The 27388-nt window shown below is 40.8% G+C and overlaps 1 protein-coding gene and 1 pseudogene across 4 annotated transcripts in view; one reads left to right on the top strand and one right to left on the bottom strand.

Annotated features, from left to right (window-relative positions):
• Positions 1–27388, top strand: part of CB1H4orf19 (chromosome B1 C4orf19 homolog) — an 87203-nt gene that overhangs the window by 16367 nt on the left and 43448 nt on the right. For all 4 annotated transcript variants that reach the window (XM_042984782.1, XM_042984780.1, XM_042984781.1 and 1 more), the window contains exon 2: positions 25817–25870. The gene's annotated coding sequence lies outside the window, so the exon portion shown is untranslated. The remainder of the gene's footprint in view (positions 1–25816; positions 25871–27388) is intronic.
• On the bottom strand, positions 14802–15111 carry LOC102953681 (annotated as a pseudogene).

The following is a 27388-nucleotide window of genomic DNA, read 5'->3' as shown; positions in this document are numbered from 1 at the left end:
TTTCTATCCACTTTGTGTAATGAAAATTTCACTGATAAAATTTAAATCTTAGATTTATGACCATTAAGACTAACGGTCGTATTTCATCCCCTTAGCTTATAAACTTCCCTGTGGCATTTTAAACTGACATTGATGATGACTTCCCTTTTGAAATTCTCTCCTTCCTTTGCCTTCCCTTATACTATGACACTTCTTACTGCTGGTTTCTCATCTACTCCATGACTCGTCCCTGCCTGCCATCTACTATCAAGCGTGACCCTGGGATTTGATGATGCAGGATCCAATCACAGGTCCTATGCATACCTAGGAACTCTGACCCTGTCAGCAGGGAAGGGTGTACAAAGAATTCAGAGTACTGTCAAGTGGTGCCTGGATTCATCAGTTTGGGTCAATGGCAGATTGTGTGGGAGGCAGAAGAATCAGAGGGCTTAAGAGTTAGGTAACTTGTAATTTGAATCTTGGGGACAGAGCGGAGAAAACTGAGAGCCCTTTGTAAGGTACAGATTCCATGTTAAAGCAAATTATTTTCTTATGAGATATTGTTTTAACCCTGGGAAGGTTTAGAATCAAGCATAGATATGATGAACTAAATACAACTCGCAAGCATTTATATTTTTAGATAAGTTTGTGGAAGAGTTTGTGTTCAATGTTCTGACTACATACAGTATTCACAACGTGTAAGATGACTTCGTTAATTAGCATGTTAAATCTCGTGATTCCACTTTAAACTGTGTCATGTCATTAGCTGATTGATTTAGACTTGGGATCTTTAAGTTGAAACTTTTCAGATTTGCTTTGTTTTCTACTGGATTGAAATGTTTAAGGCAACTGAAGATTTATGTTATTTACGAGTTTACTCATTTTATAAAATGACCTAAGTACCGCAAAAGGGTTTGTTTATTGGTCAATGGGACACTTTTTAAAAATCAAATATGTTACATTTGTAAGTAAGACATTTAAACTGTCCTTTCCTTTGATTACCAAGTTGAAAAAACTGCTCTTAAAAGGATTGACCGGATTTAGAGAACAGTAAATAGAAGATTTGTAGGTAACTCAAGAGAAAGCTACCTTTTTAGCTATGTTATATTAATTTAAAAAACCTAGATAGCCCCACGTCGTGTTAGCTGGGGCCCTAGGAAATTCCCCAGCGCCCCTGTTGCCACCTCCACCCCAAGCATTGGTGTGCCCCTGGGCTCCTTCCTCATCGCCGTCTTCTGGCTCCCTGACCGACCTCTGGCAGCATCAAAGTGTGTGCACCGCTCATGGCTCAGAAGGCACATGGCACCGAATGCCCTATCTGCAGCCCCGCCCTCCCCACACAGCTACAGACCCCCTGGTAACAGCTGCCTGCAGGGAAGGTCCACTAGCAGATCCCCAGAGCCCTTTAAACTTAACCCATCAGAAACCGCATTCACCGCTGCCTCACAGCCAACCCCCCGCCAATTGGCTCTCTTTCTCTCCCTCCCTCCTGTTACTCTCAGCTGATGACATCACCTTGTTTTCCTTCCCATCAAGTGCAAGGACTGTGGGTCAGGCATCTTTTGCTCCTCAAAGCCCACTACCTGACAACAGTAGGCACTCAAAAACCCAATCCGTGAATGCGGAGGCCAAATAAAATATAGATGGCATGATATGTGTCTTAGGATGAGTGGAGGGGTAAAGTCCCATATCGTGTTGATAATAGTTAAAAATCTCTTTGTCAGAAGGGCTAGTATCCAAAATCTATAAAGAGCTCACCAAACTCCACACCCAAAAAACAAATAACCCAGTGAAGAAATGGGCAGAAAATATGAATAGACACTTCTCTAAAGAAGACATCCGGATGGCCAACAGACACATGAAAAGATGCTCAGTGTCGCTCCTTATCAGGGAAATACAAATCAAAACCACACTCAGATATCACCTCACGCCAGTCAGAGTGGCCAAAATGAACAAATCAGGAGACTATAGATGCTGGAGAGGATGTGGAGAAACGGGAACCCTCTTGCACTGTTGGTGGGAATGCAAATTGGTGCAGCCGCTCTGGAAAGCAGTGTGGAGGTTCCTCAGAAAATTAAAAATAGACCTACCCTATGACCCAGCAATAGCACTGCTAGGAATTTATCCAAGGGATACAGGAGTACTGATGCATAGGGGCCCTTGTACCCCAATGTTTGTAGCAGCACTCTCAACAATAGCCAAATTATGGAAAGAGCCTAAATGTCCATCAACTGATGAATGGATAAAGAAACTGTGGTTTATATACACAATGGAGTACTACGTGGCAATGAGAAAGAATGAAATATGGCCTTTTGTAGCAACGTGGATGGAACTGGAGAGTGTGATGCTAAGTGAAATAAGCCATACAGAGAAAGACAGATACCATATGGTTTCATTCTTATGTGGATCCTGAGAAACTTAACAGAAACCCATGGGGGAGGGGAAGGAAAAAAAAAAGAGGTTAGAGTGGGAGAGAGCCAAAGCATAAGAGACTCTTAAAAACTGAGAACAAACTGAGGGTTGATGGGGGGTGGGAGGGAGGGGAGGGTGGGTGATGGGTATTGAGGAGGGCACCTTTTGGGATGAGCACTGGGTGTTGTATGGAAACCACTTTGACAATAAATTTCATAAATTGAAAAAAAAAAAAATCTCTTTGTCAGGTGAGCACCAATAGCTAACATTTATCGAGCGCCTCCTATGTGCCCAGCACTCAAAGTGATTTACAGCATCTAACTTAAAGGGGTGGCTCAGAGCGGTTAAGCAAGTTGTTCAAGGTGACTCTGTCAAGTTCACCAGCTCTTTCCTCAGTGTTAGCCACCACCCTTCAGAGCGGCTGCTTCCACATTAGGTGAGATGTCCCTGATTTTTATGCAGTAGCCTTACTGATGTAACTGTAAAGGTCAAATGACCCCTGGAAACCGAGAAATTAGTTGACAATCATCTCGTAGTTTTTCATTTCCTTATAAGAGAATTCACTTCACTTTTGTCGACGGATCAAAATACCAAAGTTTAATGATTTCAAAAATCAATACTGTCACTTATTGAAGATCCATCAGTGGAATCCGTTCTCCCAGCTCTCCTGCTTGACCTTCTGCTGATTCAGGAAAAATCCTTCTTTCCAAAAAGGATGCATTTCACTCAAAGTGGACACCAAATGCTGGGTTTAGAGGAAATGCAGCCTCAAGGGCACCTTTTAAGAAATAAAAATTGAGAAATCATCCTTCTAACATTTGCTCCTTCCCTCTCCTTTATACAGTCCATAGAAACAATGCTCCTTTTTTTCCCTCCTGCTGAGCACTTCAACCCTAGCACAAAATTCATAAGAGTGATAAAACTGGAATTGCTATCTTATCTGCATCCACCCCACCCATAGCCCCACCCCCTCACCCCCTGGGAGGATAAACCCTCTAAACACAGACTGCCAAGTACAAGCCAAAGATTGGGACAACGAGTATCCTTTGCTCAAAATATACATCTTTAAAATAAAAAAAGTTCTAGTCTATAGTTCTTATTCCTGAATTAACTCTTCCCCACCCCAAACCGGCGTGTTTCTTGTGCTAAGATTCTTGAAGTTGGAGGAACTTTTGTCTAGTTCTCTTCAGGAAATTATGTATAAAAATATGCCACCTTTAGCAGTGTTTACGCGTTAGTTTTTTAGAAGATCAGTTCCCTTAAAATCTTCTGTTTGAGGGGCGCCTGGGTGGCTCAGTCGGTTGAGCGGCCGACTTCGGCTCAGGTCATGATCTTGCGGTCCGTGAGTTCGAGCCCCGCGTCGGGCTCTGTGCTGACAGCTCAGAGCCTGGAGCCTGTTTCAGATTCTGTGTCTCCCTCTCTCTGACCCTCCCCTGTTCATGCTCTGTCTCTCCCTGTCTCAAAAATAAATAAAACGTTAAAAAAAAATTTTTTTTTTTTTAAATCTTCTGTTTGAGTCACATACGCAAATTTGGAAACTGGAAAGAGTCTAGATAAAGACATAATAATTACATGTGTAGTGCTGCAGAATAAATTTCCAGAAAAGGGGTTGTAGTGAGCGGGAACTTTAGTAATGTTTAACTAGAGCATGAGGAATTTTAATTTCTAGAATTGCTTGCGATTGTGGCCAAAACTCAAAGCAACTTTAATTGTAGCAAAATAATTTTTCCTCAACTCCAAAGAGTAAAAGAAAGGAGCTGTTTTGTGTAAGGTAGAAAATAATCACAAAACCAAAATAAGGTTATCCTGCTGCATTCAGATAATACAGTGATTCAAGAGAAACCGGCCTCATTCTCTCAAGTGCACAGACCAAAGGTGAACACATTTAGCACATGTTTTGGTGCCATTTATCACCGTAACCGTAGGATGATTAATGTCCTCATTCTCCAGATGGGATGATAAGAGACCATAGTTTATCCTAACTAATGCGATACTCCTTAATCTCAGGTCTTCTTTAAATTTCTCTGTGGTCACAGAAATCCCTGCTCTGTTCCTTAATCTCTCAACAGATAACAAACATGTTGCCTGTTTCTGTAATCCAAAAGCCATGTCCCGTCAACATCTTACTCTCCAGTACTAGATGCTGTAAATTCGTAAAGTTCACTTCATTATCCCATTTGATCTCCAGTGTGTTTATGTATGCACATAGCAGCCATGAAAACAGGCTAACGCTGTGGTGAAAAGCACCTGGGTGCAATCCCAGCTTTAGAACTTCTTAACATCCCTGAGCCTCCCATTTCTTTGTAAAATGAGGATCATAATTGTGCCAACACGTAACTGGTATTATTTTTGGCCTAGAAGCTGGGAATCAAATCATCGCATGCACATGAAGAAATTGTGACTGTTAGCTTGTATGACTTCTGTAATCAGAAAACAATTCTTAAAAGCACATGTCAAAAATAATGAAGTGTACCGCTTTATAATCGCCACTGGTGAGAATGGCTACATAATCAAGAAGATGGGCAATAACAGGTGTTTGCAAGGATACAGACAAATGAGAACCTTCATATACCGCTGGTGGGAATGTGAAATGACGCATCCAGTTTGGAAAACAGTCTGGCACTTCCTCTTTTAAGGAACATAGAATTAACTGTATTACCCAGAAATTCCATTCCTAGGCATACACCCAAGAAAAATGAAAACCTAAGTCCACGCAAAAACTTGAACATGAATGCTCATAGCAGCATTATTCGTAATAGCTGAGAAGTAGAAACAACCCAAATGTCCATTGACTGATGAATGGGCAAATAAAATGGGAGACATCCATTTAGCAGACTAAAGGAATGAAGAACTGATACATGCTACAGATGGATGAACCTTGAAAATATCAAGGGAAGTGAAGGAAGCCAGACAGAAAAGGCCACATATTATACAATTCCATTTATGTGAAAGGTCCAGAATAAACAAAAGCGGATTAGTGATTGCCTCGGGTTGAGGAAAATAGTGGATTGGGAGTTCATGACCAAAGGGTACAGAATGTCCTGAAATCAATTGCCGCGATGGCTGTACAGGTCTGTGAATATACTAAAAATGATTGAATTGTACACAACAAGTAGGAGAATGGTAAGGTATGTGAATTATATCTCAACACAACGGTTAAAGGGTAATAAAGTAACAGACTTCTAAGTCATTTCAGTAAGCTTGGACGTTTGAAAGTTTTTAGAGTACAGGTAGTGGACATGTGTTAAGTACCCCCATCAGAGATGTGTCCAGCAATCCATGGGCTTTGACTTGCCAGTAGCTTTTGATAATCTTTCTAGCCCACAGCAGCAGTTTAAAAGTGAGAAGCTTCAACTTTGGTCTTTGTTTAAGAAATAGTTTTGTTTATCTCCGGATTGTAAAAAGGATATATACACACTGAGGAAAAACTCAGAAAAGAAGGAGGTGAAAGCATAAATTAAAGAAAACAGGTAACCTTGTGACTCTGAGAGCAATATTCCTTCCTGAGTCCTTTCCAGGTTGGAAAATGTAATCTAGAACTTAGGTTTTAGAGGTCCCAGTTCTCACACCATGTACTTACATGAACGACATTTTGACAGGACCTTCTCGAAAATGATCACTTGAACCTGAAAACCCTATCCTTCTGAAGGCGAATTTCCAGTCTACGTTACACGGTGCCCAAATGCAGTGACCGTCTGTATTAATTTAAAAACACACCCCGCTAACTTTGCACAGCCATTAGAGAGCTCCCCCACCCCACCCCACCATTCATACAGTGTTTTTCTTTGTACATTATTAACATTTGTACCAGGTTGTGATCTTACTCCGTATTTACTTGCTTCTGATTTCTCTAAGCCCTAGATGCAGACCTCTGGAAATAATGGGCTCTTAGGGAAATACTGCTGAGATCTCCAGGCCTAGGAGACACTGGGAATTACGCCGTCCCCACAGCAGGCTCTTGGCATGGGGCTGACCTAATACATCAGGGGAATATAGTAGCCCATTCTTTGTCAGGAGGGAAGAATGGGTTAATTATTTGCCTTAAGTCCACCAAACTAAGGTTAGCCCTTCGTGGAACAAATAACTTCCCCTAGCTTTGAATCGTCCTTCCAGTAAAGACCTAAAATAATTGTAAATATTGTTCAGATAAGGCATCAGCCCTCTTACACTTCTGTTTGTTCACAGTAGAACAGAACAAATAAGTATTTGTAATACTTATTTGTAATTTACCTTACGAAATTACTATCCTGAGTTGGTCTTTTAGTATGAGGAAATTAACTGATCGTAAGATGTGCTGCTTTCCATAGGGAATCCATTTCCACGAAGAAACATAACTAGAAACAATCTTATCCTAACTCTGTCAGCACTTTCTATGTCCCCCTCACTCAAGGCTTATCTAATATTTTTATTGCTGGTTATTCTTTTACAGGAAAGTGCTTTATTTTCTCAAATGGTTATAAATTTTTTTCTTAAAGTTATATCCCATAAATGTCTTTTTATCTCTCATAGCACTTTATTTAAGGTCAAGCCCTAAATATTTCTTGATGAATTATCTGCCAGTGGGCCTGGGGGGGGGGGGGGTCGTTCCTGCACTGTGGGCATTTGTGATCCAATCATGCAGTCCTTCCTATCTTCCTGGAGGCACGGTCAGGATCACCCTGTCCACAGGAAAGCAAGAAAAAGCAGCTTGTTTAGAGCAAAACCAAAACACGAGGCAGGCTGCTGAAAGGTGGTGAGGTGGCTGTTCATTTGTAGCAGTCTTCCAGGCCTTCTACAGATTTGAAACATTTCAAAATCAAAAGTTTAAGAACAAAAAGCTCCGCACCTAGTGGATATATGTGAATTTTCCGATATCGTGAAACTTCCCTGTGGGCTACACCTGCACACAGTTGTGAGAGATCCAGTCGTTAAGGGGTAGTAAGCCAACAGATCTTCTGGCCTGTTTTCTCCACAAGGAGTAGTTATGACACGCTCCTCCTGTTGGGCTGTTTGTGTCGCTTCAAAGGCCATTTAGGCCGAGGCATGAGTTCGGTCCTTCGTTGGCATCACGCGCCCCTGGGATGGTTTCTGTTCATGGCTGTTCTACATGTATTGGGATGAGTCAGTTCATATTTGCCCATTTTTTACCGAGTTCGTCATCTTATTGAATGCAAGAGCTCTAGGTACAAATGTTTGGTTCGTTAGATGATATGCGTATGCTGTTTTTTAAGAGAAAACTTTTTTTTAACATTTATTTATTTTTGAGAGGCAGAGAGAGACAGCACAAGTGGGGGAAGGGCAGAGAGAGAGACAGAGCACAAGTGGGGGAGGGGCAGAGAGAGAGGGAGACACAGAATCCAAAGCAGGCTCCAGGCTCTGAGCTGTCAGCACAGAACCCGACACAGGGCTCGAACTCATGAACCGTGAGATCGCGACCTGAGCTGAAGTGGGACACTTAACCGACTGAGCCACCCAGGTGCCCTGATATGTGTGTGTTCTAAATACAAATCTTTTGTTACAAAATTTTAAAAAGTTACACACTTATGTGTATCTCCAGAACTTAGCCCCAATGTCATATCCTCTCTATATTCAGCTTCTCCAATGATTTATTTCAAAGGATGCTAAATTTCAGCAAATAACTACATGTTTCTAAGGACCCAAGACTTCTGTCTGTAACCCTGCTCACTTTCTGCATAAAAGTTCCTGCCACAGAATTTCAGATATGTACTTCCCAAACCTTGATCAATAAACTAACTGGATATTTCACAAAGGATGTTCCACAAATTCAGAGTTTGTAGTTTAGAAGAGGGAGATTCAGGTATTAACCAAGTAATCACACAAATGTAAACTTTCAATAGTGACAAGTGCAGTGTAACTCAGTAGTAGAGGGATTTGATCCAATAAAGGAGGGAAGTGAAAGAAGCTTCTGGAGGAAGATAAGGGGAGTTGGCCAGGAAGAAGGTACAGCAGGAGCAAAATAATGTGGGTCTAAAAGAAGAGCTGTGAATATGGAACCCAGAAAGGAAGATGGTTCAAGAGAAGCTTGAAGATATGAGTAGGAATTTAGTCCTCTCTCATCTTAAGAACAATGGGAAGCTACCCAAACATCTTTAAAATCAGGGAGCTGGCATGATCCAGCCTGTGCTTGGCATGGACTACTCTGGTGGGATTTGTGGAGAACACGTGAGAGAGTACCCTCCAGTGTGGGCAGACCAGTCAGGAAGGCTTTACGGTGGACTGAGCAAGAGACCTGGGAAGTTTGGTCCAGGCTTCAGTGGCAGTTCAGTAGAGAGAAGTGAACTAGTTCAAGAAATATTTCTGTTCAAGATACAGTCATCGGGAATTGGCGATGGATTGGAAATCAAATGTGGGGGAAAGACAGGTGTCGAGGATGACACACAGATCGAATGAATCCTACCAATGTGTAAATCAGCACATGAAAGGCTCTGAGAAGTTCTGCAACATTTCTGCAGAGTTCTGCAACTAAGCCAGCATGTCCCACATTCATCTGAGCTCAGAATCCCCCTGTTCAGTTACTAAACTTCCTAGGAATGTAGTTCAGACAATTGAGTTAGCCTACGTGGGCTTTTACTTTGAACAATTCCAAATATTCTTCACATTTTTTTTTTTTTTGAAACCCCTGTATTAGACTTCTAGGGCTGCCAGAATAAAACATCACAGACTGAGTGATTTAAGTGACAGATTTCTCAGGGTTCTGGAGGCTGGAAGTCAGAGATCAGGTTGTGGGCAGCTTTGCTCCTCCTGATGCCTCTGCGGCAGCCTGTTGCTGCCTCTGCACAGGCTCATCCCTCAGTCGGCTTGCCTGTGTCCCAGTCTCTTCTAATAAGGACACCAGTCTGATTGGATTAAGGCCCACCCTAAGCATCTCATTTTACCTTAATCACCTCCCTAAAGGTCTGTTTTCCCAATACAGTTGCATTCTGCGGCGCTGAGGGTTATAGATGTAACATACAAATTGCCCACATACGAATTGGCCCACAACAACCCCAGAGGCTTAAAGTTCTCTTCTAGAGCTCGAACCACCATTGAGCATCCACCCCTACACCACGTCCAAGGTCTGGTGTTCCTGTGTCATGAAGAGTCATCCTGAAATGTTTCCGTCATCAGCTCTCTCCCAGTACACCCAGTGGCAAGATTTTTGTTACTCAGACTTATTAGTAACCCTATAAAAAAAAAAAAAAAAAAAAAAAAAAACAAAAGTAAGCAAAAATGCAACATTCAGCATTCCTCTGATCAACCCCATACCCAGATACCAAAGACGGAGATGTTAGCGGAGAAGAGAGTTTCTGGATTTTTCTTCTAACCCGGTGAGACCAGCATTTCACCTTGAAGGCACAGAGCACACCAGGGCGGGTGAGCAGTGTCCTGCTCAGCTGGACTGTGCCCGCAGCCCGTGGTCAGGCATCTGTGAGGGCAGGTCTTTTGTGTGTGGGGGGGGGGGGGGGCCGGGGGGGGAGGAGTACGCAAGCAGTTTGGGAGATGCTCCCTCTCTGCTCAGATGGTGAGTCATTCAACGTTTTTGTTTCTTCTCCTGGGAGAATGGCCGAGAAGTTGGTGCCAAAAGATGGTTCTGTTTTTAAGAAACAAAAAAACAGGGGCACCTGGGCAGCTCAGTTGATTAAATGTCCAGCTGCAACTCAGGTCACGATATCACCGTTTGTGAGTTCAAGCCCCATGTCGGGCTCTGTGCTGACAGCTAGGAGCCTGGAGCCTGCTTGGGATTTTGTGCCTCCCTCCCCCACCCATGCGCTCACGCTCACTCTCTTTCTCAAAAATAAATATTAAAAAAATTTTTGTTTTTAAACAGAACACTGTGCATGTAAAAGTAAGACAAAAAAGTCACTAGTATAGGTGGTCAAAACTGTACAGATGTATTGAATCAGCAACTCATAAAAGCCACCTGAGAAGTGAATATTTTATTATTTCGTATACTATCTTATATTTTATATTCTCCACCAAAGTCACCTTCAGTTTTTCTGTGTATCTAGTTTCATCCACGCTTTTAAATGTCATCACATCATCTTTATTGGAATTAAGCCCCAAATGAATTGTAAACCAATGAAAACTCCCTGCTTATTTGCTGATTATATACAATTTGTGTTAGGGAATGAGCCAAAATTTCTTTTCCTCCTCAGTCCTCTTAAGTCTCAAAGTCTATCTGCTGCTTTTTGGAACCTGGATATCACTAATTGAGTTGTTTTCTGAAATGTTTCTGTATTAGTCCAACAAGACGGGCAGAAAATGCTTGGTTTACACTTCAGTCAAGAATAGATTGTTTGGTTGGGGCGCCTGGGTGGCTCAGTCCGTTGAGCGTCCAACTCCGGCTCAGGTCATGATCTCGCGGTCTGTGAGTTTGAGCCCCTCGTCAGGGTCTGTGCTGACAGCTCTGAGCCTGGAGCCTGCTTCGGATTCTGTGTCTCCCTCTCTCTCTGCCCCTCCCCCGCTCATGCTCTGTCTCTCTCTCTCTCTGTCAAAAATAAATAAACATTAAAAAAAAAAAAAAAAAAAGAATAGATTGTTTGGCCTGGCTTTACAAAGAACCGTGCCTCTCTCCATAATGACAGCACTGGAGGGTCCACAAAAATGAAATGAATGGAATAGATCTACCTGAAGTGGTTCGGCATGGGGTTGCTCTCTCTAGTCCAATTCTGATGTGTTCCCCCTACACGTGGCCAGTGTTCATGGGCACCGTTTCATGCATCAGGTTTGAATATGGCCTCTAACCATGGCTCAGAATAAAGGAGATCAGAGATTGGCCTGTCTTGGTTCAAGGCTGGTTTATTGTTTTGTTCCTAATACATACCAGTTTCATAGATTCTTTTTAGTGCTATCACAACTGCTCCAGGGCTCCTAAGGTCTCGTTAGTTCAAATCCAGCTTCTGCCACATTAGTGCCTTGGCCTTTCGTCAGTCTTAGTTGAAGGTAACAGCCCTGCCCTCTCCTCACATGGGTGGCTCTGCAGGTATCAGGAGTCACGAGGACTAGGCAGCCTGGTAATTACATTGTTTATTTACCAGTTTCACACAAAACCAAAACAATCCCAGGCCCGCCACCAAGCAGCCTTTAGGGAAGTAGATTCCAAAAAGCTTCACTGAAACCCCTTATTTAGTGACACTCAGAGACGTTGAATCACTCTACTGAGCGAGAAACACTTAGACCAAACAACCAGAAACGCGACCTTTGTCAAAGGTTTATTGAGAAAGGAAAGCCACAGAAGAGCTGGGGGCGTCCAATCCAGGCGGCTTTTGTCACACTGCTTTGCCAGGTGACGATATCCTATGACATCGGGAATGAGCTTAAGAAAAAAAACGAAAAGGAAGAAGGTTTGTTTCTCTGTCGAAATTGGATTAAAGCTACTGTTCCTTTTTATGACTTACACTGTGCATCTTCTTCTCCCACTTGAGCTCACTATACCCAAAACATATACACACACACGGTGCCATGGCTTCGTAACATATTTAAATAATACATTCTCCTAAAAATACCTGCCGTCACAGATGTTATCCTCCTCTCGGACATCTGCTTGTTCTAGTCCAAGGCTGTCTGCAGCTTCTGAGGATGTGACTCAGCCCAGAGCTTTTTGTTAAGCAGTCAACGGCGACGTTAGCATCTCTACGTGAAGAGAACAAGTGTAAAGTGATTAGTGCAGCACCTGGGACAGCCCTCGTGAGCCCTGGTGGCCATGTAGTAGTGATCGAAGCTGCTTGTCACTGGATGGAGCCGATGCCTGTGATATTCTAGGATCCATTTGTTGAAGTAGGGCAAGAACCAAATGAAATGCTTTGCTTGTTTCAAAGTACTTTCCTTGGGGCGCCTGGGTGGCTTGGTCGGTTAAGCGTCCGACTTCGGCTCAGGTCACGATCTCGCAGTCCGTGAGTTTGAGCCCCGCGTCGGGCTCTGTGCCGACAGCTCAGAGCCTGGAGCCTGTTTCAGATTCTGTGTCTCCCTCTCTCTGTGGCCCTCCCCCATTCATGCTCTGTGTCTCTCTGTCTCAAAAATAAATAAACGTTAAAAAAATTTAAAAAAAAAAAAAAAGAGAAAAAAAAAACACAAAGTACTTTCCTTGCCCAAAGATGAATGAAATTTCAGAAGGCCAAAAAGAGGTTTACCTACACACCTTCACGTCCTTCAGAATGAGAATTTTTCAAGCTGTAGAAAAGCTGGAAGAATCGCGCACGAACCACACTCACCGCCTAGAATCTGCAGTTAGCTTTTCTGTTTGAACCACCTCATTATCCATCAATCCATTTTTTTTAACTGCACACTTTAAACTCTATTTCAGAGTATTGTAGACATCAGTTCATTTTAAACATTGTAGCATGTATTTCATTACCATGAGTTCAATTTTTACTTACAGTTCTCTTTTTTTCTTTTCCCGCTTCCCAACCTGTCCCTCTAGTATCATTTACATACGGTGAAATACACAAGTCTGAGTGCGCAATTTGGTGAGTTTGGGCAGCTGCATACAACCGTGTGCCCCAACTCCCCATCAGGAGAGAGAACATTATCATCAACCCAGGAAAATCTCCTTCTCCCCTTAATCCTCTTCCTCACCCCCATCAAGTCAGACACTATTCTGATTTTTTTTAATCACTCTATTTTGTTCAAAACTCCAAATAAACGAATCATACAATCCGTAGGTCCACCTTTGTGTAAGGCTTTTATTCAGCATGTTTTTGAGTTTCATTCATGCTGCTGCATATTCTTTTTTATTGCTCAGTAATATTTCATTTATAGTATTCCAGCGTATTCTACTGTTGGTGGACATTGGAATCCTTTCCAGTTTGGGGCTATTATGAATAAAGCTGCTATCAATACTCTTGGACAAGTCTTTATGTGGATATATATATATATGTGTGTGTGTATATATATATTTTTTCATTTCTCTTGGGTAAATATCTAGGGGTGAAATTGCCGAATCAAGGGAGCTTCCTATCCTTCGTATCCATGCCTACTGGGCTCAGATTTTCTCAGAATAGCAGCTCCTTCATGCATTCAAATCCAGAATATTCTCTTCTACATACAGTAGCAGAACAAAGGGCAATAACAGTTATTTTTAGGCTCTAAACATTCTCATTATCCTTTTGTCTGGACATGGTGTATATCCCAACCGTTGTGTTGACATGTTGGTGTAGGGGGCACTGATGGGAGAAACAGTTCTTTGGACATTGTGTAGGTGGCTCTCATTTTTAAGTAGCCTCTACTGCACAAATACTGTTAATGCTACACTCTCTGTCTTTGAATCCTATTCATCAGGTATGTCAAGCAGAAAAGAGCAAATAGAGAACCTCCTTCTCTCATCTGTGGGCTAGCTGCCGAATTCACCTGGTCGGTCAGCATCGCTCCACTTACACATTTCTTTTGTCAGATGCCTCTGCCATCCTCTGTTGCCTCCGTTTTAAACCCTCTGATCAGATCTCCGACCCAGTCACCTTCCACCTCTCGCTCCTAGCACTACTTCACGCTAGCGGTTCTTGGCCAGGGTCACTTTTGCCCCCCAAGTGACAATGCTTTTGACTGTCACGCAGTCAGGATAGAAGCTACTAGCATACAGCGGGACAAGGTTGCTGACCATCCTACGATGCGAAGACTGTTCCCCATATGGAGGAATTATCCATCCTAAAATGCCAACAGTGCTGAAGTTTGGAGACCCTGCTTCTAAAATAGAAGACATTAGAACGGGCTTCTTAGCATGTTTTTTGCTATGGGCTGTTTTTTTAGTCTGTTGAACCCTATGAACCCCTTCTCAGAATAATTTTTTTTAGAGTTTATTTATTTATTTATTTAGAGAGAGAGAGAGAGAGAGAGAGAGAATCCCAAGCAGGCTCCGTGCTGTCAGCACAGAGCCACTGACACAGGGCTTGACTCGCAACCCTGGAATCACACCTTGAGCCAAGATCAAGAGTCAGACACTCAACCTACTGAGCCACCCAGGTATCCCCACAATAATATTTTTAAATACACAAAATAAAATACACAGGATTACAACAGAAATGTAATTTTCAATTTAAAAAAATTATGATATAGGAACACCTGCTCCTTTATAAATGCGTTAAAAAGGAAGGTCTAACAGCAAGCCTAATAACTACCATAGTTACAAGGATAAACGATATTTTGAAATCTACAACAACTTTTTTTTTAATTTTTTTATGTCTTTATTTTTGAGAGAGAGGGGGGCAGAGCATGAGCCGGGGAGAGGCAGAGAGAAGAGAGGGAGACACATAATCTGAAACAGGCTCCAGGCTCTGAGCTGTCAGCACAGAGCCCCATGCGGGGCCCGAACTCATGACCTGTGAGATCGTGACATGAGCCGAAGTCGGACGCTCAACCAACTGAGCCACCCAGGCGCCCCTTTAAAAAATGTTTTTAATGTTTTTATTTATTACAACTCTTTTTTTTTTTGAATCCAAAATCTGTTTATTGGGGTAGTTCCCCACTCATGTTGACTCAGGGTGCGTTTAGTGCTGCTTCCGTCTGAAGGAGCATCCTTCTGTGAGCCTTGCTTTTTCCTCCTGTCGGCTGGCACAGGACAGTGGAGCAGCCCACACACAGCACCACCGTCTGCGCGTGGCTGAACACAGTGGTGATTTTGTAGCACCCCGGGCACTTCACGTCCATGAAGTAGGAGTTGGGGCTCTGCACCAGGCACTTCTTCTTGTGCTTCCTCTTCTCCTCCTCTGGGGATGGGTGCAGGAGGTCCTTCACGAGGGGCATGTTCTCGTGGGCAGGTAGTCACCGCCGAAAGGTATTTATTACAACTCTTAATGTAATGTGAAAACATCTGTGATTTCTATTAGAGACAAAGTCACAGGAACTGCTGATGATGCTGTAGTTTGATGGCCTGCGTTAGAATAAAAGAAAATGCCTAATTTTAGTGGTTCGTGAAGAGGAGATGGGATTTTTTTCTCATTTAAGTTCACAGATGCCCTGAATCCTATCCAAGAACCCCTTGCGGCTCTGCACACCCCAGCTTACAAACTCCTACCTTCAAGGAGATTACCAAAAAAACGAATTTATCTATATCTACACCCAGCTTCTCTGCCTTCCCTCTTCGAGCAAGAATACATGTCCCTCGCTGTCAGAGTGCACTTGCAGAAAACAGAAATTACATTACCTGTTTCAAGCAAAATGAAATCTAATACCAGGAACCGGATGCTCAAAATATCCCTGGAAGGACTGGACTGGCAAGCTTCGTAACACTAAGAAGACCACCACAGAACTAACCCTCCCAGGAAACTTCTTCCTTTTACACAATCAAAACAGAGGGGGATTGGAAATGGACAATGGGACTCTTGGTCCCAGGAGCACTGCCTTAGCTGGTATTAGCCAGTAAGCTGTCACAGGTGGTGGCCACAGGGTCATGCCATGCCTAATGGATCCACCTAGGAACAACAACAACAACAAAACAGTGCCCGGTTCTGCGCAACAGTTCTGCCTTTTGCTATCAGCCAAGCACCTGGACACTGGAACAGTGTCAGAGAAAAACATCCGCGTGTCCACTAAGGACTCGCCAACAGGAAAAGCAGAAGTAGCGTTGGCACAATCTCGGCCTCACTTCCTTCCACTTTCTCATCTTGTGGAGGATTGTCTGGGTCTAAGTCTGTATGGGAACCCTACTGCGAGAGAGTCTGGGAAATCTTCCCTTTTTTCTGTCTAGACTCTGCAGAACTGGAAGACACAGATGAAGACACTGAGCCCCTGAAGGTCCACCTTATTCCTTACCCTTCTCCTATCTAAGGCTCGTTAATTCTTTGCTCTTCCCTCCTGCCTGCTAATAGACCTTAATTAATTATGCTCTTTCCTCCATCTTCAGCTCCTTTCTTTCCACTGTCTCTTACAACATATCCAAATAACTTGAAAGCTTTCCTGACTTAAGCAATCCTCCCCTTAATCCTACTTCCTTCTTCCTAGTTCTTTCATTCACAGCCAGTTTGCTTCTAAGGATTGTTACGCTTGCGTTCCACTTCCTCACCTCCTCCTACTGGTTAACCTGTAACAATCTAGCTTCCAGAGTCACTATTCCAGGAAAACCCCTATTCCAAGTTACCAATTACTTCCTTGGTGCTAAATCTAAGAGACATCTACAGGCATACCTTGCTTTACTGCACTTCTCTTTATTACACTTTGCAGATACTGTGGGGTTTTGTTTTGTTTTGTTTGTTTTGTTTCTACAAATTAAGGGGCTGTGGCAACCCTATGTCGAGCAAGCCTATTGGCATCATTTTTCCAACAGCATTTTCTCACTTCGTGTCTCTGTGTCATATTTTGGTAATTCTCACATTATTTCAGACTTTTTTATTATTACTGTATTTGTTATGGTGATCTGTGATCAGTGATTGTGACTTGCTGAAAGGTCAGGTAATGGTTAGCACTTTGTAGCAATAAAGTATTCTTAAGATATGCATATGGGTTTTTTAGACATAATGCTATTGCATGCACACTTAGTAGGCTATAATAGGGGGTAAATATAACTTTTATATGCACTGAGAAACTAAAAACTTCATTTGACTCACTTTATTGCAATATTCACTTTATTGAGGTGTTCTGGAACCAAACCTGCAATATCTTGGAGATATTCCTGTACAGTCCTTTTCTTACTTGACCCTTGAATGTCATTTAAAACTGCTGGCAAATTCTTAATCCCTAAAGCTCTTTACCTGCTTCCATTACTATACTTACTTCTCCTTAATTGTTTGCAAACAAAAGAACTCACATATTTGTTACTGAACCAATCTACTAGTACAGAGGCATAAAAACAAAGAGAAAAAATCATTTTCCCAATAAGACTTATCCAACTGCCCATATAGTGGTGATGTTTTCAGCTTGATATGGAAAGACAGATGCTAGCAACCTTGATAACAGCATAAATACACATGCAATTCTTAGAAACCTACATGGGTTCTTCTCCAATGTCTCCTCTTGGAGTTATACCAGATTTTCTTACCAGGTTTCATCCAAATCCATTACAGAATGGGACAGTCCTTTTTTTGTTTGTTTCTTGGCCAAAATCACTGGATCCTGAAAGTTTTGTGAGAAGACACAGCAAGAAATGGAGTCAAACCCCTCCCCCTTTTTTTTCCTACTCTTCTGACTGCAATTTGTGATTTTCCTTTGTAATTCTTTTGTGTTTTTTGTTTGTTTTAGTTTGGGGGGCTCTTTTTTTTAAACATTAAGTGGTATTCTTCAGGAATCAGTTTTTTATTTAACTCTGTGTACCTACTGCCTCTATTTTCTTATTCAGTTTCATGGCCCTATTTATTAGCTGTGTTTTTGATAACTGTGAAATCTTTACATCACGCCCACAGTTCTTTCCTAAGCTTTTGGCCAGTGTATACAACTGTCAACAAACACCTACCTTTGAATGCTTGTCAGTCCCTTTAGATACAGAATATACCAAAGTGAAATCTTCTATTCACTCCCAAGCCTGCACTTCCTTATTCCTATCACCCAGAGACAGAGTGAATCGCAGTTCTTGTTTACCTAAGATGCTTCCGATGGACCCTTGTCCCTGCATAATTCACATAAGTTCTGCCTTTATCCTCAAAAGTGACCCAGTTAGTGCTGCACTTGAAAGCTTGCATTAAAATTACATTTGGGGACCCCTTTATGTGCATAACTCTTTTTAAAGAAGAGGATAAAAAGAATGTTTTATCTCAGGAGAATTTTTAAAACACAACTTATACTTTGCAGTGTGCTGGAGAAAATTAAATACAAAGCAAAAATTAAAAGTAACCTGAAGTCCAGGGGCGCCTGGGTGACTCAGTCGGTTAAGCATCCAACTCTTGATTTCAGCTCAGGTCACGATCTCGCAGTTAGTGAGTTCGAGCCTTGCACCAGGCTCCATGCTGACAGTGCAGAGCCTGCTTGGGATCCTCTCTCTCCCTGTCTCTCTGCCCCTACCCTGCTCTCTCACTCAATCTCTCTCAAAATAAATAAATAAACCTAAAAAAAAAAAAAAAAGTAGTCTGAAGTCTGAAAATAAAAGAAACAACTAGAAGTCATTTAAAAAATGGTAAAATAAAATAACAAAAGAGAGATTCAGTGTATAGTATAAATATAAATGGTTTAAACTTCTCTATTAAAAGGCAGAGACTTGGAGTGCCTGCGTGGCTGAGTCAGTTAAGCATTCAACTCTTGGTTATGGCTCAGGTCATGATCTTGCAGTTCCTGATCTCGAGCCTTGTATCGGGCTCTGTGCCGACAGTGCGGATCCTGCTTGGGATTCTCTCTCTTTCTCTCTCCCTCTCCCTCCCTTGCTTATGCTCTGTCTCAAAATAAATAAACATTTAAAAAAAATAAACAAAAATCCAAGACTTTTAGCTTGGGTCAGAAAGGAGTAATGCCAATTGCCGTTCACCTAGAATAATGTGACGAAGAAAATAAACACTAAGAGGGAGGCAAAGATAAGGCAAATAAGTACAGCAAAAAGAAATTAGGGACTGCATGTTAATATCAGAAGAAATGCATTTAAGGAGAAAGAAAGCATACATATTCTTTTAATTTTTGATCAAAATAAAATTATGGTTTTGTATATGTCAAATAACTCTGTTTCAAATACAAGCCAAAAAGAGTAATAAAGAAGGAATTGGAAAAAAAAACATGTGGAGGGAGAATTTAGCACAACTCTCCCAGTATTCCAAGATATTCCTGAATCTGTGGGATAGACAGGTATTTTAAAAATCATGTTTATTAATTCTTCCCAAAATGTGCTTTAGAAGAATATTCTCAACCAGCATCATATGATACATGCTATCTTTATATAGAGACTGACAATAAAGATATTTCATGGTTAAAAAAAAAAAATGAGTCAATTTGCACAAAAATTACGAGTTCATCCTATCTATCCTAAAGTGGCTTTTTGTTTTCATTTGGGTATATTCTCCTTGATTATTTACATATGTCTTTATATTCACATTTATTAATTGTTAAAAAAAACAATTGAAGTTACATTTTATATAAAGTCCTGCTTTATTTTCACCTAGTGGTATTTTTTCTTTCTCTAATTTCTGAATATGTCATTATTTAATTAAAGATACTTTTATTTTTGAGCATTAAAGTTGTTTAAAATATCTGATAGTATTAAAAATAAAAACTAAGTGGACCACCCCTTTTCAGAGATTTTTGTTCACCTCTCTGATTCTCTGATTATGTTTTTTTTTTTTTTTTGTTAGACTGTAATAATTGGAATTTTGGAGCAAAAGTTATTGACATGTTAAAGGTTCTTTAACACTAGCTTTTATAAAAAAATAAAAATGCCAATTTATTAGACAAAAGTGTTATCCATTGATTTACATTTATTTATATCTATAGTTGAATGATTTTTCATATTCATTGGCTGTTATTGTAGTCTTTTGTTAATTGATCATGTCCTTTGTTTTTTGTTTGTTTTATATTGGTGTCTTTAATAAATATGCTATTGCACTAAGTATCCTTTTAAAGTTAAGGATGGTAACCCTTTATTGTCTGTGTCAAATATTGTTTCATTTGGTCTTTGCATTTTTATAAAGTGTCTTTTAAGGTGAATAATGTTTACTTCTTATGTAATCTATTAATCTTTTAATATTAATCTTGATGTTTCTTCCAGACCTTTAGTAACTGAAAGGCCCTCTATTCCTAAATTAGATAAATAGTCGCTTATATTTTTCTCCAATAGTTTTTTTTTTTTGTTCTCATATAATGTAATTCAGGATCTAAGTTCTTCTGAATAACCTGTTGTCCCAGCACCACTTATGAAGCAATTATAAAAATTCACAGGATCTTATATGTAGAGAAGCCTAAAGATTCCACCAGAAAGTAAGCAGGCAAACAAAAACCTGTTAGAACTAATAAATTCAGTAAAGTTGCAGGATACAAAATCAATATATAAAAATCAGCTGTGCTAACAACAAACTATCTAAAAAGGAAATTAAGAAAATAATTCCATTTACAGTAGCATCAAAATAATAAAATAGTGAATAAACTTAACCAAGGAAGTGAAAGACTTCTACACTGAAAACTACAAAATATTGATGAAGGAAATTAAGACATGAATAAATGGAAAGATATCCCATGTTCATGGATCAGAATAATTAATATTGTTGAAATGTTCATACTACCTAAAGTGATCTATAAATTCATTGCAGTCCCTATCAAAATCCCAGTGGGATTTTTTATAGGAAAAAGAAAAACAATTCTAACATTTGTATGGAACCACAAAAGGCCCAGAATAGAGCAATCTTGAAAAAGGAAAACAAAGCTGGAGGCATTACACTTCCTGGTATCAAAATATATCACCAAGCTACAGTCATTAAGCTAGTGTGGTACTGGCATGAAAACAGAAAAATAGACTAATGGAACAGAATAGAAAGCCCATAAATAAATTCATGCATGTGGGGTGTCACAAACACAAACATTCAGTCCATAGAATATGGTCAACTTATCTTTGACAAGGGAGCTGAGAATACACAGTGATGAAAGAGTAGTCTCTTCAGCAAATAGTGTTGGGAAAACTGGATATCCATATGGAAAAGAATGAAATTGGACCCTTATCTTACACCATACACAAAAATCAACTCAAAATGAGATACAGATATAAGACCTGAAACTGTAATAGTCCAAGAAGAAAGCATTTGTCTTAGCAATGATTTCTTGGATATGACACCAAAAGCACAAGCATCAAAAGCAAAAATAGACAAATGGGACTGCATCAGACAAAAAAGATTCTCCACACTAAAGGAAACAATGAACTGAGTGGACAGTCAACTGACAGAATGGAAAAAATATTTGCAAACCATATATCTGATTAGGAGTTAATATCCAAAATATATAAGGAATTCCTACAACTCCATAGCAAAAAACAAAAACGGGCAAAGGACTTGAATGGACATTTCTTCAGAAAAACATACAAATGGCCACCTAGGTATATGGATGCTTAAAGATGCTTAACACCACTAATCATCAGGGAAATGCAAATGAAAACCACAGTAGGATGTCCATTCACGCTTATTAGGCTGACTGTTCTAAAAAAAAAGTAAAATATAACGAGTGTTAGGATGATAGAAATTGGAATCTTGTGTACTTGGTGGAAATGTAAAATGGTGTAGCCACTATGGAAAACAGTATGGATGTTCCCCAAAAACTTAAAAATAGAACTACCATATGATCCAGCAATCCCACTTCTGGGCATTTATCCAAAAGAATTGAAATCTGGATCTCGAAGAGATATCTGCACCCCCATGTTCTTTGTAACATTATTCATAATCACCAAGATGTAGAAACAACCTGAATGTTCATTGATGAATGAATAGACAAAGTATACATAGCTGTACGTACAATTGAATCCTCTTCTGCCTTAAAAAAAGACTGCCATAATTTGACCACATGAATGAGCCTGGAGGACATTATGCTCAGCGAAATAAGCCAGTCACAGAAGGACAAATGTAGCATGGTTGCACTAACATGAGATATCTAAAACAGCCAAATTCATAGAATCGTGAAGTAGAGTGGTGACTGCCAAAGGCCGGGGTGAGGGGGACCTCCAGAGTTGTTGAATTGGTATAAAATTTTAGTTTTCCAAGATGAATAACTTTTAGAGATCTATATAGTTAACAATACTGTGCTATTCTCTTAAAAATTTGCTAAGAGGGTAGATCTCATACTGTGTTCTTATCATAGTAAGTAAGTAAATAAAATCCATGATTTAATTCTGCACGTTGTATACACTAAATGCTTATATACCTTATGATCTCACTTTAGGGGAGGGGAGAAATGTTTATTTTATATTATTTTTATGTCTGATTTTTACCATAGCTCTTTGGGAGTTTTTAGGCAAAAATAGCTCACCACTTAAGAGTACCACTTCTCTAGGGTGACAATTTTCTTTATTTTTTAGTGCACGTTATACACACTGTGCTGTGATATGGTTAAGGTTCAATTAAAATAGGGGTTAGCCTATATAAGTTTTAGTGCAAACAAAAATGTGAATGAGAAGAATAAGGCTACACTTTTCGATGAAAGAATTGTGGGTGACTGTGAGGTATGGTTACATAATTGTTGACTCTGAGAGGCACACCGATGTGTTTTTCCATTTTTAACTCAACAAACATTTATTGGGCATCTTCTCTGTGTGTGAAATATTATCAAAGACCCAGGATAACCAAAAAGAATGAAAGGACGTCCCTAAAGCAACCATTGGGCCCTCCTGGGCTCAGAACTAGCACAGAGTTTGTTCAGTGAATCCAGGGTGCCAAGTACATCTGGCAACCAAAGGAAAGCTTTAGTGTCAGATCCAAAACGTCAGTGCACATGAGTAGTCTGAGATTTTACCAAACAGGATTATTATAGTCAGTGAACAATACGTTCCTTGACTTCTTGAGATTGACTTTACCAAATTTGTCATGAGACCTTCTCTCCTCCTAGGTCTTCTTTTATTCTAAGACCAGGTTACATATCTTTAAAAAAGAGACAGAGAGAGAGAGGATGCCATGAATCTAAGGCCCTTGTGAATCTTTTATGTTCTTTGCATCTATTTTGAGGGAAGGTAAATATCAAGGCACTGTTTTCAGTACTCTCCAGGTGTTAACACATAAAATTGCCCTAACAACCATATGAAATGGTATTACCATTTGCAGTTTATGGATGAAGAACCCAAGGCAGAGACAGATTGGGTGATTAACCAACCAAAGCTAGGAAGTAATGGGAGGTTTGGAAGGGGCAGTCTTCATTTTTCTCTTTAATTCAGAGCCCTCTACCCCCCGCTCCCCATGTTAATGTCGGTATTGTCTGTAGTCCTAGCCACGCTCTTCTTTGGCATGTACTAGAGAGGATGTGACTGACTTGGCTCTGCTACCAAGATTAACGTTGGTCTTAGTACAAATCTCTAAGCGGCTTTGTAGGGCTTCTCTCCCCCCCCCCCCCGCCCCCACCAAGTTCTCAAGCTGACTTTAACCAACTACGATGGATAAATATTAACTTTTAGGTCAGCACCACCATGCGTCACAGGCCAGAGTCTAAATACCAGGGAACTTTAGTCTCTTCCTGTGTTCTCTCACATGGGCAGAGGAAGACAGAAATGCAGCCTCAGATGTTTCCCTGCAAATCAGCTAGATGGTTGTGCCACTTTGTTCATTCAGTATGATCACATTGTGTCTTTGTAGATATGTGGATGATACATTTTTAATAACCACGATAATCAGAGGAATTCCACTGTTGGTCATCAGATCTCTATGCGTTTGGGTTCACAAGTACAGATACATGTTCAAAGAAATACAAAATACAAACACACACACACACACACACACACACACACACACACACACACTAAAGGTCAAGGGATCTTATAAATTATTTAATGCAAGCCTTTCAATTTATAAAAAAAAAAAAAAAGGAAAATGAAGGGGTGCCTGGGTGGCTCAGTCGGTTAAGTGTCCGACTTCAGCTTGGGTCATGATCTCATGGTTCATGAGTTCGAGCCCCACATCGGGCTCTGTGCTGACAGCTCAGAGCCTGGAAAGTGCTTCAGATTCTGTGTCTCCTTCTCTCCCTGCCCCTCCTCTGCTTGCGCTCTGTCTCTCTCTCAAAAATAAATAAACATTTAAAAAAAATTTTTTTTAAAAGGAAAATCAATACCCAAAATATTATTTACCAAAATCACATAGATGTTATTTTTGAAAAAGCAGTCCCATGTTAGCTCTCTATGTACTACTGCACTTTAAATTGTTTTAATTTTTCATCACAGCTATGTAGTAGGGTACAGTTAGAAGATCTCCTAGTTCTGCAAGGGTTCTCAGGAAAAAGAACAGGTCCCAGTTCTCCTGCTCCTTAGTTCCTCTTCCCCAGAGAAACCATTTTCAACTCTTAGCCTGGTATCATCTCCACATACCTTCATGGCAAGCAAGTATTGCCACCTCCTGATTGTGTTAGTTTGGGACATTGTACATGGACTCTCTCTAATGGATGATGAGAACTTAAGCTCTTTCTTCTTCTTATCCACACCATGCACAATCTGTTTCTATCCTCACGGTATAATTCTGTCTTGGTTTTAATTAGAAAAATATGCAAGGTTTACACTGACTGTATAGTTGACCCTTGATCAACATGAGTTTGAACTGTGCATGTCTACTTGTATGCAGATTTTTTTCATGAATAGAGTACTGTAGATGTATTTTCTGTTCCCAGTGATTTTCTTAAATTTTTTTTTTAATGTTCATTTACTTTTGAGAGAGAGAGACAGAGCATGAGCGAGGGAGGGGCAGAGAGAGAGAGGGAGATACAGAACATGAAGCAGGCTCCAGGTTCCAAACTGTCAGCACAGACCCCGACGCAGGGCTGCGAACTCACAAACTATGAGATCATGACCTGAGCCGAAGTCGGACATTTAACTGACTGAGCCACCCAGGCACCCCTTCCAGTGATTTTCTTAATAGCATTCTCTTTTCTCTAGCTTACTTTATTATAAACATACAGAATACAATACATATATATAACATGTGTTAATCAACAGTTTAAGTTGTCAGTAAGGCTTCAGGTAAACAGTAAGCTATTAGTAGTTAAGTTTTGGGGGAGTCAAAAGTTATACATGGATTTTCAACTGTACAGGGGAGCCAATGCCCCTAATCACTGCATTGCTCAAGGGTCAATTGTATATGCTATTCAGAAATGGGGCATATACTAAACTTTTTTTTTCTTGCACAACTTATCCCTAGAGTTAATAATTTCCTTTTTACTTGTTTATTTTTGTATGTTTGTGTTTCTTGAGTGTGTGGGGTTTTTTTTATGTTTATTTATTTTTGAGAGAGAGCACATGCCTGAGCTGGGGAGGGGCAGAGAGAGAGAGAGAGCGAGAGACACATTATCTGAAGCAGGCTCCGGGCTCTGAGCTGTCAGCACAGAGCCCAATGCGGGACTTGAACTCATGAACAGAGAGATCATGACCTCAGCAGAAGTGGGACGCCTAACTGAGCCACACAAGTGCCCTTTGAGTATGTGTTTTTTACGTATTTAACTATCCATACAGTACTTAAATATTTACCAGTTGTCTAAATACTCTCTCAAGATGTTCCATGATTCTGTCAGTTTCATATGAGGTGTTGGGTAGAAGTCTCTCTCGGGGACTTCGGACCTGCTCATCTGGACTGGTTGTCCTCTCAGCCTGGTTATGCCGAGATCTCTTGCCATCACCATCTGAAAGAGTCCCTTCCCTTCTCTCCTGTGGTGGAGCTCCTATTTCCTAGATGTCATGCCTTACTTTTGTTTGTTTTATTCCCTCAACATTCATGGACCACGTCCTACAATAGCTTTCTAAGAAAAAGTATATGGAGGAAAAGATTATTTAAGGACTTGCCTGTCTAAAAATGTCTGTATTCTACTTCCCCGCTTGAATGATAGATTGCATAGAGGCTTCTATGTTGGAAATCATTTTCGCTCAAAACTTTTTTTTTTCCTTTAGAATTTTGAAGACACTGCTCCGTTGTCTCCTTATTCACAATATGGCTGTTGAAAGGTATACCACCATTTCAATTCTCAGTCCTTTATATATAACTGTATTTTCTTTTTGGATGTTGGTTGAATATTCTTTATCCTAGTATTATGAAAGTTCACAGTAATATACCTCAGGTGTGGATTTATTTTCATTGTGCTGGGTACTTGGTGAGCCCTTTGAATCTAGAAAATCTACCCTCTAATTTTGAGGAATTTCCTTGAATCATTTTATTAATGTTTTCTTCTCCTGTGGGTGTTTTACTTCACTTTCTAGACCTCCTGGAATTCCTTGATTATTTATCTGCTTTTCTTATCCTTTTTCAACATAGATTCCTTCAACTGAGGTTCTTATATATGTGGTTATGTTTTTCATTTCTAAGAGTTATTTTGGGGGGGGGGTTGCTTTTTGAATGCCTTTTTTTTACAGCATCATTTTCTTGCTTCATGATGCCCTGTACTCTCTTATATCCATGAGTTTTTGAATAATAATTTTTGAAACTTTCTTTTGCCTCATAGTTCCCAGCTCCCTCTAGATTGTTTCCGGTTTTCCTCCGGCTATTTGATAGTCACTGATGTTCTGCTCACATGTAAGAGCAGGAAAGTAAAAACTGAAGTTCAGAATATGAAGGGGAGTGGGAGGGAACACTCACTGAGGGTCACTTGTAATACTGATCTGGCCGAGCCAGTTGCTGGGGAACTTCTAGTGTCAGTATCTTCAGGGCTTTCCCCATGGATTGGTCACATCCTCTAAGAAAACTCCTCTAAGCTCTTGCCTGGAGGGTAAGAGCCTGTCTGCCAGTGTGCGTTTGGGAGATGAGCGTGGGGAGTAGACTGTAAGAATCCTCCTATCTTGGTGTGATGTCCCACCCTGAACATTGCCCAGTACACCACCCCCCTCCCCAGTTCAGAGACCTTCTGGTTTTGCCCCCTCTGCAGGATAAACTTCCAGGCTCCTGCTGAGGTGCTGTCACGCAGGTGACAGTAGGGGAAGGAAGGGAGTGTCAGCTGCTTCTTAAACAGAGTTCAACCACTACCACCGCTCTGGCCCCAGCTTCCCCGCTGCCTGAGGCACCTGCTGCCTCCAGTCACCACCAATCGCTGAGCCTTTTGATGACCCTGCAGTGTAAACGGTGGTGCTCATCTGTCCACTTGCAGCTTCTGGCCTAGCTTTCTCAGGTCCACCGGATGAGTGGCCACTGTCCGCCTGCTTCCTAGCTTTCAAAATGCTGTCATTGTCACCTCTCCTGGTTCTGTTGTTAAAAAGATACATGTACATACACACATATAATTATTTTAGTTTTAATAAGATTTAGGAGTAGCCCAAAATTGAATAGTATTTTTTTTAACGTTTATTTTTGAGAGAGAGAGACAGACAGACAGCACACAAGCAGGGAAGGCGCAGAGAGAGGGGGACAGAGGATCTGAAGGGGGCTCTGCACTGGCAACTGTGAGCCCGATGAGGGGCTTGAACTCACAAGCTGCAAGATCATGACCCAAGCCGAAGTCGGCCACTCAACCAATTGAGCCGCCCAGGTGCCCA

Source organism: Panthera tigris, chromosome B1 (genome assembly GCF_018350195.1).
Source record: "Panthera tigris isolate Pti1 chromosome B1, P.tigris_Pti1_mat1.1, whole genome shotgun sequence".
Taxonomy (NCBI): domain Eukaryota; kingdom Metazoa; phylum Chordata; class Mammalia; order Carnivora; family Felidae; genus Panthera; species Panthera tigris.
Note: the sequence above shows the minus strand (reverse complement) of the source record. Positions and strands in the feature narration are given on the sequence as shown.